Raw genomic sequence first — 19,956 nt, forward strand, 5'->3', positions numbered from 1 at the left:
GGGTGGGCAGGAGGTAAGCTGTGTTCCATCAATAGACTATTGGCCAATTTCTGGGAGTTGTAAAAAAGACAAAAGGTAAAATTTGGACTGCATTTCTTATGATCTTATGCGCATATTCCGGATCACAGAAAACAGATGAGTTATGCCTCAACTCTTAAAACAGAGACTGAGTATGTCGTCTGGATTTGTAATTCAAAAATACATTGCTGGACCACAGAAGTTCTAGGAGATGCGCAGAAATGAGTCCACCAAACTACTGGATATTCCTTTGCCTTCAGTGAACCTAGCAGTCAATGGCTAACCAAGACACCAGGAGATGACTGCTTCCCCCTGCTCTCTGAGCTTTAGCTCAGTGGAGACTGGTCCATTGGGATAAATGGGGCCCTGTTCTGCAAACCTGAGACTTGATCCCTCCAAGCCCACCTGCCTTCTTACCTGCAACCAGTCCTAGGGGTAACTCTGGCTGTCAGCATCCTTCTCAGTTTTGCCCTGTAGAACCCAGCATGAAGGAGGGATGGGACAAAGCTAGAATGAGTGGATTCAACCTCTCATTGGCACTGACTCCACCTACCCTTGAGCTGGACCATAAAGAAGGCTGATCGCCGAAGAATTGATGCTTTTGAATTATGGTGCTGGAGGAGACTCTTGAGAGTCCCATGGGTTGCAAGACGATCAAACATATCCATTCTTAAGGAAATCAGCCCTGAGTGCTCACTGGAAGGACAGATCCTGAAGCTGAGGCTCCAAGACTTTGACCACCTCATGAGAAAAGAAGACTCCCTGGAAAAGACCCTGATGGTGGGAAAGATGGAGGGCACAAGGAGAAGGGGACGACAGAGGACGAGATGGTTGGACAGTGTTCTCGAAGCTACCAGCATGAGTTTGACCAAACTGTGGGAGGCAGTGGAAGACAGGGGTACCTGGCGTGCTCTGGTCCATGGGGTCACAAACAGTCAGACATGACTAAACGACTAAACAACAACAACCCTTGCCTCCCACCCTACAAAGTCCTGATGGGCACCAACCACAACTGCCTGGGGGTGGACCATGGGGTTGAGAAGCTTTCTCTTATTTTTTCAACTCCTGGTATAAATTGAAGAGCAAAGCTACACTGGTGCTGGTGCTGCTCTTTGGAAGACTCATTTTCACTCTAGGAGTGTAACAGCAGAGGTTCAATTGAACTGGAGCCTTTGGGATAGCACAGACACAGTAATGAAGCTCCATCAGTGGTTATAGAGTTAGAGACAGGTTTAGAATTAGCAAATCCATCTTCCAACAGTAGCTAAAACCTGCACATCAAGTTATCGGTAAAAGCTGACACTCCCCCCCCCTTTCTCTTTGAAAATATGGAATATTGCTGTTATGTCCAAGTTAACTTATTTCTGAAGGAATCATACTGACACAAATTTTGATAGATTTACAGGAAAATGGAACAGTAAGCTTGAGATGTCAAAGGCACATTTGTTTTCATCTTTCTACCATGAACTTTATTTGTACGTTTTAATTTCTTATGGTATTTGTGTGCAGAAAAAAAAATGCGGGAAGGGGGAATCTATCAGTAGGGGTTTTAAAAAAATCTATATTACATAAATGCCAAATGATTTTTAAAAAACCAATATCGTCATTTTGGAGCATGAGACAGAAGTCCAAATAAAACAAGCAGATATTTAGGAAAGTGGAAGGGGACAGTACAAAGGGTGTTAAAAATGGCAGAGGAGCTCTCTTGGTAGTTCTGTCACCCTCAGAAATGTGAGGAATGGCAATCCAGAATAGGGCTTTCTCTGTGGCAGCCCCTAAATTTTGGAACTCCCATCGTGGACTTTTCAAAAATAAGTCATGCCAGGCAAATCTCTCTCTTTTTTAATGGAGTTGCAAACTTGGTGGATCAGGGGGATGCTGTTGACATAGTGTATCTTAATTTCAGTAGTGTTTTAACAAAGTCCTCTGTGATATTCTTGTGAGAAAGGTGATAAAATGTGGGTTGAATAAGGTACTTGTTAGGGTGATTTGTAGCTAGTTGACTGACCGAACCCAAAGAGTCCTTATTAATGGTTCCTCGTCATCCTGGAAAAAAGTGGAAGATGGGGTGCTGCAGGGTTCTGTCATGGACCCATTGTTGTTCAACATCTTTATAAATGATTTGGATGAAGGCATTGAGGGGATGCTCATCAAATTTGCAGATGACACCAAACTTGGAGGGGTAGCTAATGCTGCAGAAGGCAGAAAGAATTCAAAATGACTGGATTGGAGAACTAGGACCAAGCTAACAAAATGAATTTCAATTCAGACAAATGTAAGGTTCTTCACTTAGGCAGGAAGAACCAGATGTCCAAAAGGATCTAGGGGTCTTGGTGGACCACAAGCCTAACATGAGTCAACAGTGTGATGCAGCAGCAGCAAAAAACCTAATGCTATTCTAGGTTGTGAGAGAGGTTGAGACGACAGAGGACGAGATGGTTGGATAGTGTTCTTGAAGCTACCAGCATGAGTTTGACTAAACTGCGGGAGGCAGTGGAAAACAGGAGTGCCTGAGATGCTCTGGTCCATGGGGTCACAAAGAGTCGGACACGATTAAACGAGTAAACAACAACAACAACATTCTAGGTTGCATCAACAGAAATACAGTGTCTAGATCAAGGGAAGTAATAGTAACACGCAATTCTGCCTTGGTCAGATTGTACCTGGAATGCTGTCTCCAATTCTGGGCATCACAATTTAAGAAGGATGTTGGTAGGGACGTTTATTTTGGCACTCCAGGAAGATATGGCACTGCAAATTAAGGCCCAGGCCGTTAAAGCCGTTTAAATGGACTTGGAACATTTTGCCAACAATGTGTATTCTCTCATAATGCTGTTTTGAAAATGCTTTGAAACGAAAGTGCTTTCTTCCAGATGCCTCCCAAGGAGATCTCAAGAGCCATAAACTTTCCACTTAGTCTCCTACTAAATAAGGGAAAATGGTCTCAGATGAAACACAGGAAACAGCTCTTCCTGCCACCAAAATAAACAAATAAATAGGCTTGTGCCCCATTTAGCTTGCAATTCTCAAAGTGCTACAGTGGTGGAGGAAAGTTTACGCTAAGAGAGTGCTGTGAGGACTGCCATTGTACATGGGATGTGCTCAGTGGCGTAGCGTGGGTTGTCGGCACCCGGGGCAAGGCAAGTAATTTGTGCCCCCTAACCCGTGGATTTGCGCCCCCTAACCCGTGGATTTGCGCCCCCTAACCCGTGGATTTGCGCCCCCTAACCCTAACCCCCAGATGTTGCGCCCGGTGCGGCCGGCCCCCTGCACCCCCCACGCTACGCCACTGGATGTGCTTCGCCAAAGCAGTCACCCCATGCAGCAAACCATAGGTTGCAGGCAATTATTCACCATGTGCTAGGCCATCACTGCACAGCCTATATTTCCATGCTTTAATTTTCTGCATATTTTGTGATTTTAAATCTCTTCTGGGATTCTCTCATCAATGAGTACTTGTTCCAAACCTGGCTCTTGGCATCCAGGAACTCTGCTTTTATACCGCCCGTCCCTCACTTGCAGCCAACAGGTGTGGTGCTGCCACCATCACAAACTGGAAGTAATTCCAGCAGCAGTCATTCCATGAAGACTAGTTCTTAGATCAATTTCTATGTAGGTATCCCAACCTGACAGAAGAGTAAGGAGACATTAGACTGAGTGACAGCAGCAGCTTCCAAACGAATCATAGAATCGAAAGGAGGGCCAGATTTAGGTTTGATGAGGCTCTAAGCTACTGAAAGTAATGGGGCCCTTTATATGTCCAGCTGTCCTTTGTCAGCAACAAATTGTCTCTGTTTTTGTGTTGAATATATGCTATATGGTAATTTATGGACCTAAATAGTAAAGGTAAAGGTACTCCTGACCGTTAGGTCCAGTCATGGATGACTCTGGGGTTGCGGCACTCATCTCGCTCTATAGGCCGAGGGAGCCGGCGTTTGTCCGCAGACAGCTTCCGGGTCATGCGGCCAGCATGACTAAGCCGCTTCTGGCAAACCAGAGCAGCACACGGAAACGCCGTTTACCTTCCCACTGGAGTGGTACCTATTTATCTACTTGCACTTTGACGTGCTTTCGAACTGCTAGGTGGGCAGGAGCAGGGACCGAACAATGGGCGCTCACCCTGTCATGGGGATTTGAACTGCCATCCTTCTGATCGGCAAGCCCTAGGTTCTGTGGTTTAGACCACAGCGCCACCCGCGTCCCCATATTTATGGACCTAATAGGTATCTATTTGCACATAACAAAATATGTATTTTATCAAAGTAATTGTTGAACTTATCTTATTTTGGAAATGTGCGTCCAGGTTTTTTTTCTTTACATTTTTTGGGGGCCCCCAAGAGAGTGGGGCCCTAAGCTATAGCTTGTTTAGCTTATACATGAATCCAGCACTGGTTGGAAGGGAACCTGAGGCTCATCTATCCAACCCCCTGCAATTTAGGAATATACAGCTGTCCTATAAAGGGATCAAAGCTGCATCCTTGGCATTCTCAGCACAATGCTCAAACCAACTGAGCTGTGACCAAGGAGGTCCTCAAACACACAGCCCGCCCCCAGCTCCAATGCCAATCATCTCTGGAAAAGGGAGAGGGGAGGGTCTGTTTACAAGCAGGACACAGAAGACAACACTGACCACATTAGGTTACGCAAATGCTGATTTGAGTCAACTGTCATAAGGTAAAGGTAAAGGGACGCCTGACCATTAGGTCCAGTCGCGGATGACTCTGGAGTTGCAGCGCTCATCTCACTTTATTGGCCAAGGGAGCCGGCGTACAGCTTCTGGGTCATGTGGCCAGCATGACTAAGCTGCTTCTGGGAAACCAGAGGAGCACACGGAAACGCCATTCACCTTCCCGCTGGAGTGGTACCTATTTATCTAGATGCACTGGCGTGCTTTCGAACTGCTAGGTGGGCAGGAGCTGGGACTGAACAACGGGAGCTCACTCCGCCGCAGGGATTTGAACCACCAACCTTCTGAACAGCAAGCTCTAGGCTCTGTCGTTTAACCCACTGTCATAGGGCAATGCAAAAAAACCAAAATAAAAAACCAACTGTGATTCATCTTCACTCCTTGATTTGGGAAACCACTTTATTTTGCTGCTTCGAGGGTACACCTACCTTCATTTCATCCCCGCTTCGTAGTGTCACTTGATCCGCGATATGAATCTGATTTGCTGGAACTCTACTGCAGTGCATATCTGGCCAGCTCTTGTGTGCTAAGTTCATGTGGAAGGTGCAATGAAGTGAAAAATGACCACCTGGACATTACAGCAGTTTAGAGAAGTGCAGTTTCCCTTGTCGCGTCTTACTATCACTAGGTGTTGCTTATCGGTCCTTCTAACTAGCTGAACTGAGTGGTGGTGATGTCCAAAGATGGCTACAGAGATTCAGCTTCTACGGCAGGGGTGGAGAGCTATTTGTAGCCTGAGAGCCAAATCCCTTTCTGGGAAACCTTCCGAGGGCCACACTCCACTGGTGGATGGAGCTAGAGGCAAAAGTGGATGGAGCGGCAAATGTAAATTTTACCTTTGTACAGTAGGACACTTGCTACATAAACGTAAGTATAGTAATTTAATTCACTAAATTTGTAAAGGCTTATATGCATTACTATGTGTTGAAATTTGATTGGTTCATAACTCAAGAGAGTTCTCCAGTAGTTCTCATGTGGTTGGCTAATGTTAATCGCATGGGAGGTACCTGGTGAAGGAGAGACTGCATTTTATGTGAAGCAAGAGGACTGTGTTTTAGAATCCACTGTGAACACTTCTAAGTTGAGTAGAGTGTTGGAGTGCTTCTTCTCTGCCTGAAAGAAAGAGAACAAAACTGCAGGAGAAGGTAAAAGCGGAAATCTCTTCTAGGAGCTACAAGGCATGGGTAATAGGGTAATAGAAGGTAAAAGCGGAAATCTCTTCTAGGAGCTACAAGGCATGGGTAATAGGGTAATAGGGTTGCTTCGCAAGACGAAAAAACCGCTAGACGAAGAGACTCGCGGAACAGATTAATTTCGTCTTGCGAGGCACCACTGTATAAGCCTACGCTTGGACAAGCATGTGATTGTAAATATTATGTTTTAATTCATCTATAAGTTTCTGCAAGTAAAGTTAAAGTCTGGACATTGGTTTAATTTCCAAAGAAGGGTGTCAGTCATATATATGATTCGAGCTTCTTAGCTGTCATTTCGCTTCACTAACGTCAACACTTACAGGCCCCTTTCTACCCTGAGAAGCGAGAGGCATTATCAGAGTTCAAGAACACACTCCAGCCAGCCAAAATTCTCAGGGAAGGCGTGAAACAAGTTTGGTGAGGGGTGTATGGCCTGGGGAAATTTCCAAGGGGCAAATACAGAATCCTGGAGGGCTGCCCTTAGGCCTTGGGGGCTGAGGTCCCCCACCTCTGTTCCAGAGGCTTGCTTGGTCAGTCAAGATGTTGGCCAAGCAAGGGAGCCTCAGCAGTGAAAAACATCACACTGCCTACAGCTTCAGATATCCTGTTTTGTGCCAGCCACCTCTGTCTGGCTGAACGCCCCCTCCTCCCTTGTTCTGCTACACGGTGGAGTAGTGACCTTCTGGAGATTCACTGCATCCCATAACCTAGACACCAAGGACACACCGGTCCAGTTATGCAGTCCACCCCGCTATCAGGGCAGCCTCCCGCAGAACACCTGCCCCATTAATATGAGTTTGCATCCCAATGAGGCATCTATTTCATTGCCAGCGCAGTGTTCATTTTTCCTGACATATTTACGAGTCCTCTGTCTCATTAATCTGCTAAGTATTCATAAGACGTTCCTTTCATGCTAGAATAGCTAAGGGCAAATGCCTTTATTTATCCATTCTTTAGCGAGGGATTTCTCTACGGAGTCAGCTGGATGAAAGGTTTTTCACCTTTCTTTTACATTCTTAATACAGTTTTCTCAGGAAGATGACTTTTATATTTGAGGTGGGGAAAACGCCAACTTTTTCTCTTTATGGAGTGTGCTGCTTCTGCCTCCATCCCTTTTATTACCATGACAAGACAATGCTCGGCTCCTGGTTCCTTTCTTCCCTCAGCCCACCTAAGTCCTCGCCTCGCGTATCTGCTTCCAGCTGCATAGCAGCCTGTCATGGTAACAGTGGGGTGAAGAGGGGCTTGGGGAAGAGAGGGAGAAAACTGAGTCGAGGAGAGTATTCTCTGCAATTCTATAACATGGGGGCTCCTGTCATTCCAACTCACCTAACTGCAAAAAGCCCCCACAAGTGGTCCCAATGCTTTCTCCCAACGGCTCGTTAATTTGTATCAAATTCATTGTGCTAAAAAAAATGTCATGTCAACGCAAACTCATTCTCCCTCTCCTCCTAATCATGCTATGTGGCATATATTTATCTCCTGCCAACTGATTGTCATTCCTCTGCTGTCGTTTATAGTTTTATGTGCCTCCATTTGACACGTCGGCCCCTGATGAGAACGGAAAGGCTTTAGGTCACCCTAAACGTGTGGCCTCATATCCTGACCCACACTTCCTCTCAGGGTCTCCCTGTGACATTCGGATAAACTAGAGGCATTCTCTGACATCATCACTGTGATGGAATGAGTTGAGAGCCAGTGTGGTGTAGTGGTTAAGAGCGGTGGACTCGTAATCTGGGGAACCGAGTTCGCTTCCCCGCTTCTCCACATGCAGCTGCTGGGTGACCTTGGGCCAGTCACACTTCTCTGAGGTCTCTCAGCCCCACTCACCCCACAGAGTGTTTGTTGTGGGGGAGGAAGGGAAAGGAGAATGTTAGCCGCTTTGAGACTCCTTCGGGTAGTGAGAAATCGGGATATCAAATCCAAACTCTTCGGCCACTTTTGGGGGTTCTGAAATGGTTGCTTGATGTTAGAGGTTGGTCTCTGCTGGATGGTCAATGGTTCAAACAACAACAAAAACTAGAACCTGGAGGGGGAAATGAAACCTAAAGACTTGGGGGGGGGGGAGGAGAGAAGAGAAACCAACACACTGTGCCAACCAGAAATCTAAACAGAGCTCTACTCCTCTTCTGATTTGGCAGAAGTTTGGAAGGTACATAAATAAAGTTGACAAGGAGAGTTGGACAAGAAAACTGAAATCAGAAGAGGCCAGAGGGACTCCAGTAATAGAAGAAGCTGAACCTAGAGGGGTTGGAATCTGCTTTGGTAGGGAAACAGTCTTGACAGTAGGTGTAGCTCGATGCATTTTTATCTGTTATTTTATTTTTGATCTTACGGTTAACTGTCCAAACTGTTTAAAAAGACATTTTTCTCTCTTCATGAGGGAGAAATGGGCAGTTTAGTGTAGAGTTCGGCGGCTTCCAACAAAATATTTAAAATACTAAACTTCCCTAAACAGGGCTGCCTTCAGATGTCTTCTAAAAGTCAGATAGTTGTTTATTTCCTTGACATCTGATGGGAGGGCATTCCACAGAGTGGGCGCCACTACCAATAAGACCCTCTGCCTGGTTCCCTGTAACCTCACTACTTGCAGGGAGGGAACCCCCAGAAGGCCCTCAGCGCTGGACTTCAGTGTCCAGGCAGAATGATGGCGGTGGAGACGCTCCTTCAGGTATTATCAGGGGATGATTAGCTGCTTGTGCTTAAAATGGTGCCCCTTCAGAGTTTGTGCGGCCCCACAAACCTCTGTGTGTAACAGAGCTCCTCAGACATGTCTGCTCTAGTCACTATTAGAGTCCGACAGTGGCTGTTTGCGGAAACGCCTCCAACAAAGAAGTTCCTTAACGGAAACACGTCTCCTGGACTCACGACGTGACAGCTTCCGACGAAGCATGGGTCTCCCTGCAGTTGCTTCTGACACCTCCCCACTATTTTCGCTGGACGTGTCTCTCACCCCTTTCTCTCCCCTGCTTCCTGCCTGCGTTGCTGCGTCTCTCTCAGTATTACTGAGATCCTCCTCCAGAGACCCCGCGCTCCCCCTGCTGGTCCCTGCTTTGGCTGTTGAGTCTCTCCCCGTCTCTGGGAGCCCTATCACCTCCTTTCCCTCTGATGTCAGTTCCCTGACATCCACCTCCCCTCCAGGGCCCCCTTCCCCCCCGCCCCCTCCCTCTCCTCTGGGCGGTGAGGAGCTGAAACCCCGAAACGAATCCTCTTCATCTTCAGACGTCTCGAACATTTCCCTCCATCGGTCTTCGTTCCGACTCGCTGAATCCTCCTCCACCTCGGAATCAGAGAACCCCTCCAACTCCTCTTCTTCGTCGGTGGTGGCGAAGTATTCCCTCCGGAACCTCGCCACTGGCTGGGGTTTACGAGGGAATCTCTGATGAAAAGTTTCAATTAGAACCTCGTCATCTACATCCTCTGCCCTGACCCAGGTGTTTTCCGACTCCGGTTCCCCTTCCCACATTACCAAATACTCTACTTGCTCTCCCTTCCACCTGGAATCTAGAATCTCCGCTACATGGTAGCTGTGTTCTTTTTCCTCCATCGCTGGTCCCCTATTGACCCTCCCCTCTCTGTCCCCTATATACGGTGACAGCAACGATCTGTGGAACACTGGGTGCAACTTCATGTGGTTCGGTAACCGGAGTCTGAAAGCCACTGGGTTGACCTGTTGCGTGACTTCAAATGGGCCCAGTCTTTTGGGTCTTAACTTCTTACAACCTCCTTTAAATGGTAACCCTTGGGTGGACAGCCACACCTGGTCTCCCACCCTAATGCTTTCCCCTTCCCTTCTGGTTTTGTCTGCCTGCCTCTTATATTCCTCCTTCGCCCGGTTTAAATTAAGTTGGAGTTGGCGATGGATCGCTTCCATTTCTTCAACGAACTGTTCTGCTGCTGGAACGCTCCAGTTCTCCCCCTCCCCCCCTGGGAAGGCTCGGGGATGACACCCGTGATTGGCCAAAAACGGGCTCATCCCCGTGGACACGTTCTCTGCATTGTTGTAAGCAAATTCTGCCAACGCCAGCTTCTCCACCCAATCATTCTCTCTGTCATTAACATAACACCTCAAATATTGCTGGAGGACACCATTAGCTCTTTCCGCCTGCCCGTTGGTTTCTGGATGACGGGCAGTAGAGAAATTAACCTCTACATGCAGTAAGCTCATGAGCTTCCTCCAGAACCTGGAAGTAAATTGTTTCCCTCGGTCCGAAACCACCCTCAAGGGGGCGCCATGCAACCTAAACACATTTTCCACAAACAATTTGGCGGTTTCTTCTGCTGTGACCGCATGTGAGCAGGCTATAAAGTGGGCCATCTTGGTTAACAGATCTACCACCACCATAATGGCTGTTTTCCCTTTGGACCTGGGCAGATCAGTCATGAAATCTATTGCCACTGCCTCCCACGGTCTTTCCGGCGTGGGTAGTGGTTCTAATAAACCTGCCGGCGCCCGCCTCTCCCCCTTGGCTCGTTGGCATCGGTCACACCCTCTCACATACTCCCGTACATCTTCCCTAACCTTGGGCCACCAGAATTCCCTGGTAACCAGCCACATGGTTTTGTGTTGCCCAAAATGCCCTGCTGTGGGGTTATCGTGCAGTTGCTTGAGTACCTTTTCCCTCAATTCCCCTTCAGGTATGTATAACGCTCCCTTGTAGTACAACGCCCCATTTCTCTCCTCAAAACCCCCGGGTTTGTCTCCCTCCCTCCTAAGACTCCTGAGTTTGTCCTGGGCGTATTCATCCTGCCCCGTTCCCTCTACCAGTTCCCTTTGCCCCACCAATGCCGCCCCACACACCCAGCGGTCCTCGGGAATGACATGGGTCTCTTCGGGTGCACCCTCTCCCTCCAAATATTCAGGTTTGCGTGAGAGAGCGTCCGCCCTAACGTTCTCCGGGCCTGGTACGTAACAAATCTCAAAGTTAAATTTGGAGAACTCCTGGGCCCATCTCAACTGCCGTTGGTTGAGCACTCGCGCAGTTCTCCAATACTCTAGATTCTTATGGTCCGTGCACACTTGCACCTTCTGTTGTGCACCAATTAGTAGGTGCCTCCATCTCCGGAAGGCCTCATAAATTGCAAGAAGTTCCCGGTCGTACACCGTGTAGTTCCTCTCAGACTTGTTCAGCTTTCGCGAAAAGAAGGCACACGGTCGCCACTCTGACCCCTCCTTCCCCGGCTGCAGAAGAAGCACCGCCCCTATGGCTCTGTCCGACGTGTCTGTTTCGACCCTCAGCTTTTTTTGTAAATCCACATGTAGAAGTTGTTCGTCAGAGGCGAAGGCCCTTTTCAGTTCCTCAAACGCTCGCTCCGCCTCCCCCGTCCAAACAAACTTCTTTTTGCTGCTGAGACAGTCCGTGATGGGCGCCGTCAGGTGGGCGAAGTTTCGGATGAACTTACGATAAAAGTTTCCAAACCCTAGGAACCTCTGCACATCCTTCTTGGTCTTGGGTGTTTTCCATTCCAGCACCGCTTGAACCTTGCCGGGGTCCATGGCCAACCCCTTATCTGACAAGCGGTACCCCAGGAATTCCACCTCCTTGGTATGAAACTGACACTTCTCCAGTTTCACCCACAGTCTGTTGGCTTGCAGCCTGCTCAACACTTCTCTGACGTCTCTCACATGTTGCTCCTCATTCTCCGAATACACCAACACGTCATCTAAGAAGGCCACGCAATTCTTGTAGAGCAAAGGCCCCAGTACGTGGTTCATGAAAGCTTGAAAACACGCGGAGCCTGTTTGTAATCCAAAAGGCATAACTAAGTATTCAAATGCCCCCAAAGGGGTGAACATGGTGGTCTTCCATTCATCCCCTTTCCTTATACGTATCAGGTTGTACGCCCCCCTTAGGTCCAGCTTTGTAAAAATCTTTCCCTTCCGCACCCTGGTCAAAATATCATCAATCCTGGGCATAGGAAAAGCCGCCGGCTCGGTCACTGCATTTAAGGCCCGAAAGTCACATACCAGCCTCGGCTTGTCCGTGTGTTTTTTGTCCACAAAAAACACTGGGCTACCCCCCGCTGCCTTGGACTCTCTGATGAAGCCTCTCTTCAGGTTCTTGTCAATGAACGCTCGCAACTCCTGCATTTCCCTGTCTGACATGGCATACAACTTGCCTACAGGAAGCTGTGCTCCGGGGAGTAAATTGATCTGGCAATCAAAGGGTCTATGCGGAGGTAGTTGGTCAGCTTCCTTCTCGCTGAACACGTCGCTGAGATCAGCATACTGTGGTGGCACCTTCCCCTTCTCCATTACTTCAGTCCCTGCCAGGGTGGCTTGGGCCCCTGCTGACCCCTTTTCCCCCCTGCAGTGTTCTAAGCAATGTGCGGAACCGAAGGAAACCACTCTTTGATGCCAGCCCACCAGCGGATCATGTAGGGCTAGCCAGCTCATTCCCAAAATAATGGGAGCACCTCCCAAGGTGGCCACATTAAACGCTATCAGTTCTGTGTGCCTTGCCACCCTCATTATCATTGGGATGGTCTGCAAGCTGACTCCTCCTCCCAACAGTTCCCTGCCATCGATCGTGGTCACCTGCAGGGGGTTGCTTAAAGGGATAGTCTGTATCTGGTGTTCAGCAGCAAACTCCTTGCTCATAAAATTGCAGGAGCTGCCTGAGTCCAACAGTGCCTTTATTTTTAGGGGGTGTCCATTTTGCAGCTCTAGCGACACTTCAATCACTAGAGCAGGTCGAGGAGCTTCTGGCACTGGCACTTGGGGAAGGGGCACTTTCACTGCTCTTTGACCTGGCTGCAGTGCCCTGATGGCAACCAGGCGTTGGCTTTTACCTGCTCCGTTTCTCCCTGCTCTTCCCCCTCAACAGCTCCCACCATTCCTTGCCATTCCTTCCTCTGGGGGCAGACTCTGGCAAAGTGGCCTGGCTGTTGGCAGAGATAGCATTTCCGGGCTCCCTTTCCCTCCTTCTTCGCCCCCTCACTGGGCTTTGAAACTGCGCGCGCGCGGGCTGTTCCGATTTCCATCGGCTCTGCCGGCGGGAAAGCTGGCTCAGGAATGTCTGGAATGCGTAACTCCTTCCAACGTTCCCCTCTCCCTTCCCGCCTCTCCAAGGCTCTTGCCTCCTGGCGCGCTCCAATGGTCAGCGCAGATTTGGTCAGCTGATCCATAGACACCGCCCTGGGGCTCCTGGCCAGCTCGTCTTTCACAGCTGAAGAAAGACCTTCTTCAAATAGCATCTGAATGGGTGCTGCCGATAAATCCCACCCCAATCTGTGAATCAGCATGGTAAATTCAGTCCAGTACTCACGGACAGATCTGCTTCCCTGCTTGCAAGCCATTAACTGTCTGCGCACCACCCCTTCCTCAATGTCGCTGGAAAACATGATATCCATTGCACGAAAGAATTTCATAGTGTCCTTTAGGATATCGTTGTGCGTTGCCATCAGGGGTCGAACCCAGTCTCGCGCGCCCTTCTCAAGATGCCCAATTACAAAAGCAACTCGAGATTCCTCATCAGGGAACTCATCAAACTGGACATTCAGGGCATATTGCATTTCAGTCCTAAAGGCATGGTAATCCTTGGGGTCCCCCCCAAACTTCTGCACCAATCCTGGTACCTTTCTGGGGAACTGAGTGGTTCTCCCCTTCTTGTCTGCATCTTGAGCCCTCCTCTCCTCGAGCCTCGCCGTCTGCAGCGCCAGTTGGACCTCCAATGCTCGGTATCTTTCTTCCAAGCTTGGATCAGCTCCTCCCCCTGCTACTCCGGCTCCGGCTGGGTCGCTCATGATGCTTTCTCCTGCACAGGCAGCGTACAGAGACTGTCGGACTGCTATCAGGGGATGATTAGCTGCTTGTGCTTAAAATGGTGCCCCTTCAGAGTTTGTGCGGCCCCACAAACCTCTGTGTGTAACAGAGCTCCTCAGACATGTCTGCTCTAGTCACTATTAGAGTCCGACAGTGGCTGTTTGCGGAAACGCCTCCAACAAAGAAGTTCCTTAACGGAAACACGTCTCCTGGACTCACGACGTGTCTCTCACCCCTTTCTCTCCCCTGCTTCCTGCCTGCGTTGCTGCGTCTCTCTCAGTATTACTGAGATCCTCCTCCAGAGACCCCGCGCTCCCCCTGCTGGTCCCTGCTTTGGCTGTTGAGTCTCTCCCCGTCTCTGGGAGCCCTATCACCTCCTTTCCCTCTGATGTCAGTTCCCTGACAGGTATACTGGGCCGAGGCCGTTTAGGGCTTTAAAGGTCAGCACCAACACTTTGAATTGTGCCCGGAAATGTACTGGGAGCCAATGTAGGTCTTTCAAGACTGGTGTCATGTGGTCTCAGCGGCTGCTCCCAGTCACCAGTCTAGCTGCCGCGTTCTGGATTAGTTGTAGTTTCTGGGTCACCTTCAAAGGTAGCCCCACGTAGAGAGCATTCTGCAATGCTCCAAGCAAGAGATAACCAGAGCATGCACCACTCTGGTGAGACAGTCCGTGGGCATGTAGGGTCTCAGCCTGCGTACCAGCTGATAGACATCTGACCTGGACACAGAATTAACCTGTGCCTCCATGGACAGCTGTGACTCCAAAATGACTCCCAGGCTGCGCACCTGGTCCTTCAGTGGCACAGTTAACCCATGCAAGACCAAGGAGTCCTCCACACCCACCCGCCCCCTGTCCCCCCAAAACAGTACTTCTGTCTTGTCAGGATTCAACCTCAATCTGTTAGCCGCCATCCATCCTCCAACCGCATGAAGAGGGGAGGGGAGCACCAGCTGCTGTCACTGCATTCCTCAGCTCTGCCAGCCAGTACCGCTCAATGCATCCAACTAAAATGATACCAGGAATCAACAACTACTCGCACATCACCTGTTATTTATTCCATGCCAAAAGAAAGTACTACTGTAAGCAATACTGGCTTCCTGTCAGACAAGGAATAAGTCTAGCAGGTACAATTGGTAAATGCAGATGGACCAAGGAAATGCTATGTGGCAAGATTTTTTTAAATGCCCTTAGCTGCTACCCTCCCTGGTCCGGAGAAAATTCCATCATGCTCCCACCTGGGTCATCCTGTCATCAGATGTAGAGAGGAAGGAGTGGGAGAGAATGCCAAGGCAGGGCCATTTTAGTTGTGGCACCTGACACCTGCTGTTTTAAACTGGTTTAAATTGATTTCATTCCGCTGTTAGTGGCTTTGAGATGTTTCATAGCCCATTTGCATTATTATATAGCTGAACAAAAGCAGTGTATGTTTCGAGAAGAAAGGTTGTGGGTTTTTGGTTTTTGGTTTTGGTTTTTAGGGGTAGGTTTTGTCGCTTGCTGAGGACAGAGTTAGATTAATCTAATCGTCCAGAGGAAAGTTCCCTCAGAGCTACGCAGCCAATCTGTGCATCTGCTTCATCACTAAGTCATCAACTGAATGATCTCTGCTGTTGCTCTTCCAACATGAGGTTCCAACACTCACCCAGGATCTGTGTTCCTCTGGAGAACAGGCATGGTGGAGACTGTCATAGCTTTCAGAAATATGGTTTGTTCATCTATTTACACCTTCAGTCTGCATGGAGTCCAGATCTTACAGCATGGTCATTTTAAGGGGGTCTTGCGACCCACAGTAGTGCAGCCAGCCTTCTGCCAGCCTGCCCAAGATGGATCCCAGTGTTCCTCTTTCTTCTCAGAATACCCTGCTAAACAACTTTGTTTTCCTGTTACCTCACACCCATTTACCCAGGCAACCTTCCAACCCCCCCCCCCGGTCTTTGTTCACATCTCACATCCCAAATAATCAAAATCCTACCATTTAATTTATAGGGTTTAGCCCCCTTCCAATCTATAACAGTATATTAAATCTGAGTGTGTGTTGTTTAAAAATATATACATCAACAAACCCCAAAGTAGCCTGAGGCAGCCTAAGCAAAAGGACAGGTGAGGAGATACTAACTTAAGGCTTCTCTTGCTTGTGGTTCCTGTGTCATCTGCTACAGCATCTATGACCATACTGATTCTGGCAACTGTATAGCTGATTTTTATTCCAGATCTGGCTGAATTTAGGCAGGGATTTCATAATAAGAAGCAGAGTTTGTAGGGCATTTGGAGAAAGTAGATCCCAAGGAATGGGGGCAGATTTGGAGAAAGTGTAACCATCTTGGAGAAAATAATAAATAATAATAATAAATTTTATTTATATCCCGCCCTCCCCAGCCGAAGCTGTACCAGTGTGGCAGAAAATATGCACTCAGGCTGGTTGAGAAGAACCAATTTCAAATGGTTAAAAAAGAAAAAGAAAGAAAGAATAAATACAAACATTAGCATCCTTTGGGACAACTGTCTTCCTCTGGGTCAGGTATCAGCCTAAACAGGACATTCAAGGCACCCACTGACCTATCAGCCAATCACCCATTCCCACCACCCTTCTGAGTAATACCCTTCCCCACCCTCTCACTATATATAAGGGTCTGGTGACTTCTGTTCCAGTGTATCAGTGTGCATGCACACAAAATGTGCTGGTCCCATGGGTTACCCAAGAGGTGAGGTCCAAGTCCGGTCCATGGTCAAAGGTGCAACGTGGAGGCAGTCCGTAGTAGCTGAAGCTGGGTGCAGGGCAGGGAGCCGGGTGAAGTCAGGAACAGGCGTGCAAGCAGGGAGCCAGGGCGGGTCATGAGCTCAGGCAGGAAAGCAGGACAGGGTTCAGGCAGGAACTAACAACCAGCAATGTTGCTCCTGCAACTTGGGACTGGGGCTGGCCAGCTTTTATCTGCCCCGAGGCATTAGGGCGACCCCGATCCTCTGGTGACTTGCGTCTCCTGGCCTGGAGGCAAGCACTCCTCCTGGGGGAACTTAGTTCCCTCCACCTCTCTGCCCTGAGCCTCTGCAGCTCAGGAGAGGCTGGAGGGCTACTGGACCCAGAGGCAACCCCAGCTTCCTCTGACAGGGCTGAGAGTGGAGCACCTGCAGGCAATGGGTCCTCCATCACTTCAGGAGCCAGAGCAGACTCAGCTGGTGCCTGCACCTGAGGATCCAGCACAGGTGAGGACCCTTCAGGCTCAAGCCCCAGCCCCGGCTCAGCTGGTTCTTGAGGCGGGGACTCCTGTGCAGGCTGGGATTCCTCAGGTTCAGCCTCCGAGTCCGAATCCCAGGCCATCACACGAAATCTCATACAAATAACAAACTTCGTTGGTCTCTAAGGTGGCACTGGAAGGAATTTTTTTAATTTTGTTTCCACTGACCTTGCAATTGAAAGGAGCCTTTGCAGATATGAGGCAATCTACAACTCGTGACAGGGAATGAGTTGCTTCCTCAAACTCTTCTCCCCCGCTGGGCAGCGTAAATGAAAGTTGAAGGGAGATCGGATCGCTGCGCCTCCCCCCAGCCCCTTCCTTGATTAGCAGCGCTGTATCAACACAACTCCTTCTGTGACATCATGCCGCCACATGAAATACGGTGTCACGGCGCTGAGAGAATGCGGCCCAGTTATCTGATTACGCAAATGGAGCAAAGCGCGTAATAAAAACAACCCGAGTAGGAAGACTGGCTCAAAGAGTCATTCTGGTTGCGTTCGTAATTACTTAATACAGAAGAAAATCTCAGCGCTTAACCTTCCTTGATCTCAGGAGCTGTTTTCCGCTATCCGCTATTTTATTAGCAAGGGTGCACATGGTGCTTCAGATTAGCCGTTGTGGAAGGTTTAAATAAGAAATGAACAGGAGTCAGGAACTTCATTCATCATCTGTGAACTAGATGCCGGGTTCCAGCCCCTATTCAGCCATTATCATAATTGCTCGTGTTCTTTGTCCGCTCATCCACATTAAGTCTTATTTTGCTATCGGCTCAGAACTATTCGATAGTTCCACTTCTGAGCCATTTTCCCGGCCCCACCACAACTGAAAACAAAGCCTATGCTCAGGGCTGGATTTAGGTTTGATGAGGCCCTAAGCTACTGAAGGTAATGGGGCCCTGTGCTGGTCCCAGTTACTGTGGGGCGAGGTCCAGGACCTGAGTCGAGGGTCGGCAGATAGTCCTCCACAGGCGAAGCGGGGTCCAAAGCAAGGAGCTGGGCAAGGACAGGAACTCTGGAGGAACAGGACTGGGTGCTGGCCGAAACAGCTCTTCAACGACGTTGCTCCCACAACCTGGGACCGGGCTGACTGGCCTTTATCTTCTCTGAGGCCAGGGGCGGTCCCGGCCCCCAGGAGACCCACCTCTCCTGGCCTTAAGGCGAGCACTCCTCCTGGGAGAAACCAGTTCCCTCCACCTCTCTACCCTGAGCCTCTGCAGCTCAGGAGAGGCTGGAGGGTTTGTGGACCCACGGGGAGACTCACCTTCCCCTGACAGGGCTGGGAGAGGCGCACCTGTAGGCACTGTGTCCTCAACCACCTCCAGAGCCAGAGTGGATTCACCTGGTGCCTGCTCCTGAGGGTCCAGCACAGGTGCAGGCACTTCAGATTCAAGGCCCTGCCCCAGTTCAGCCGGCCCTGGAGGTGGGGACTCCTGTGCAGGCTGGGATTCCTCCAGTTCAGCCTCTGAATCGGATTCCCAGGCCATCACAGGCCCTTTATATGTCCAGCTGTCCTCTGTCAACAACAAATGGCTGACTTTTTGTGTGTTGAATATATGCTACATGGTAATTTATGGACCTGAAGGACCCGGGTGGTGCAGTGGTCTAAACGACTGAGCCTCTTGGGCTTGCCAATTGAAAGGTCGGCGGTTCGAATCCCCGCGATGCGGTGAGCTCCCATTGCTCTGTCCCAGCTTCTGCCAACCTAGCAGTTTGAAAGAATGTCAAAGTGCAAGTAGATAAATAGGTACCACTCCGGCGGGAAGGTAAACAGTGTTTCTGTGTGCTGCTCTGGTTTCGTCAGAAGCAGCTTAGTCATGCTGGCCACATGACCCGGAAAAACTGTCTGCGGACAAACGTAAGACTACGCATGCTTGTTGACTGACACGGTGCAGTTGCAGAACCCACAGTTTCAGAGCATCTTTGAATAACTATGAGCAAAAGTGATCTCAGCCAGGACTCTGGTGGGGATGGAGGGGAAATGGTCTTAATCTGGTCTAGATCTTATTCAGATGTTTATGCCAGCAAGTAGGGCTGTGCAATATCTGGTTTTCAACATCACTAAACATCACTAGCTAAACATCACAGTATACAGATATATCACAGTGTCTGAAATAGGGATGGAACTATGTAGAGGTGAACAGCAGGGCTGGGCGATATCTGGCTTTCAACTTCATGATATATCACTGGCTAAACATCACAATATACTGATATATCACTGAAATAAGGGATGGGAGCTAGGTTGGCTTCATGGTTTCCCACATTGTGATTTTTGCATAGCACACACACACATCATGATTTGCAATATATTGTCAGGTCAAAAATTATGAAACCGCTGTAATGATATGGACTTCAAACCTGTTTTGGACAATATATCAGCATATCACCTAGCCTTGTCAGTGAGTCTGTTCCATTCTGTTTCTGTGCAAAGTCTTCAAAATTCCAAATAAATAAGGTGACCCAAGCACTGACTCTCTTCTTTAGTTATTCTTTCTTCCTGTACAGATACTAAGGGCTTGACCGCACTTTCACTTGCCCCATATGCTTAGAAAGCATGGGTCCAAGTGTTTTACTGCTTGTCCCACGCTTTCTAGGCATGGGTCCAAGAAGTTTTGCCTTTGCCCTACCACTTTCCCCTGGAAAACCCATTCTTTGGTGATAAATCAGAACAAACAGCAATCCGCATAAAAAACAATTGCCATTTGTTCCAATTCAGCACTAAAGATCGGATTTCCCATAGGGGAAGGGCAAATTCAGGTGTGGATATGTTGTAACTGCCTGGAGTGCTTAGTGCCTCATAGGTTGAAAATGTGATTTCAATTCCTCCTGGGAACCATGGGATATTATGAGATGTCATCAATCTCAGGGACATGGCTGTTTCCATCCCCTCCATTATTTCAGGATTTGCTGGTCAGGAGAGTCTACTTTGGAATTTGGAGTCACTGAAACCCTCTCCATTCCTAGACTCTGCAAATCCAGATTTGGTTCCATACCTGGCCAAAGATAGTGGGCTAACTTAGTGCATTAGTCTTTTAGGAACAATGGTTGCCAGCCGAGATAATA

The sequence above is a fragment of the Podarcis vaucheri genome (genome assembly GCF_965113315.1).
Source record: "Podarcis vaucheri genome assembly, chromosome: 3".
NCBI classification, from domain to species: domain Eukaryota; kingdom Metazoa; phylum Chordata; class Lepidosauria; order Squamata; family Lacertidae; genus Podarcis; species Podarcis vaucheri.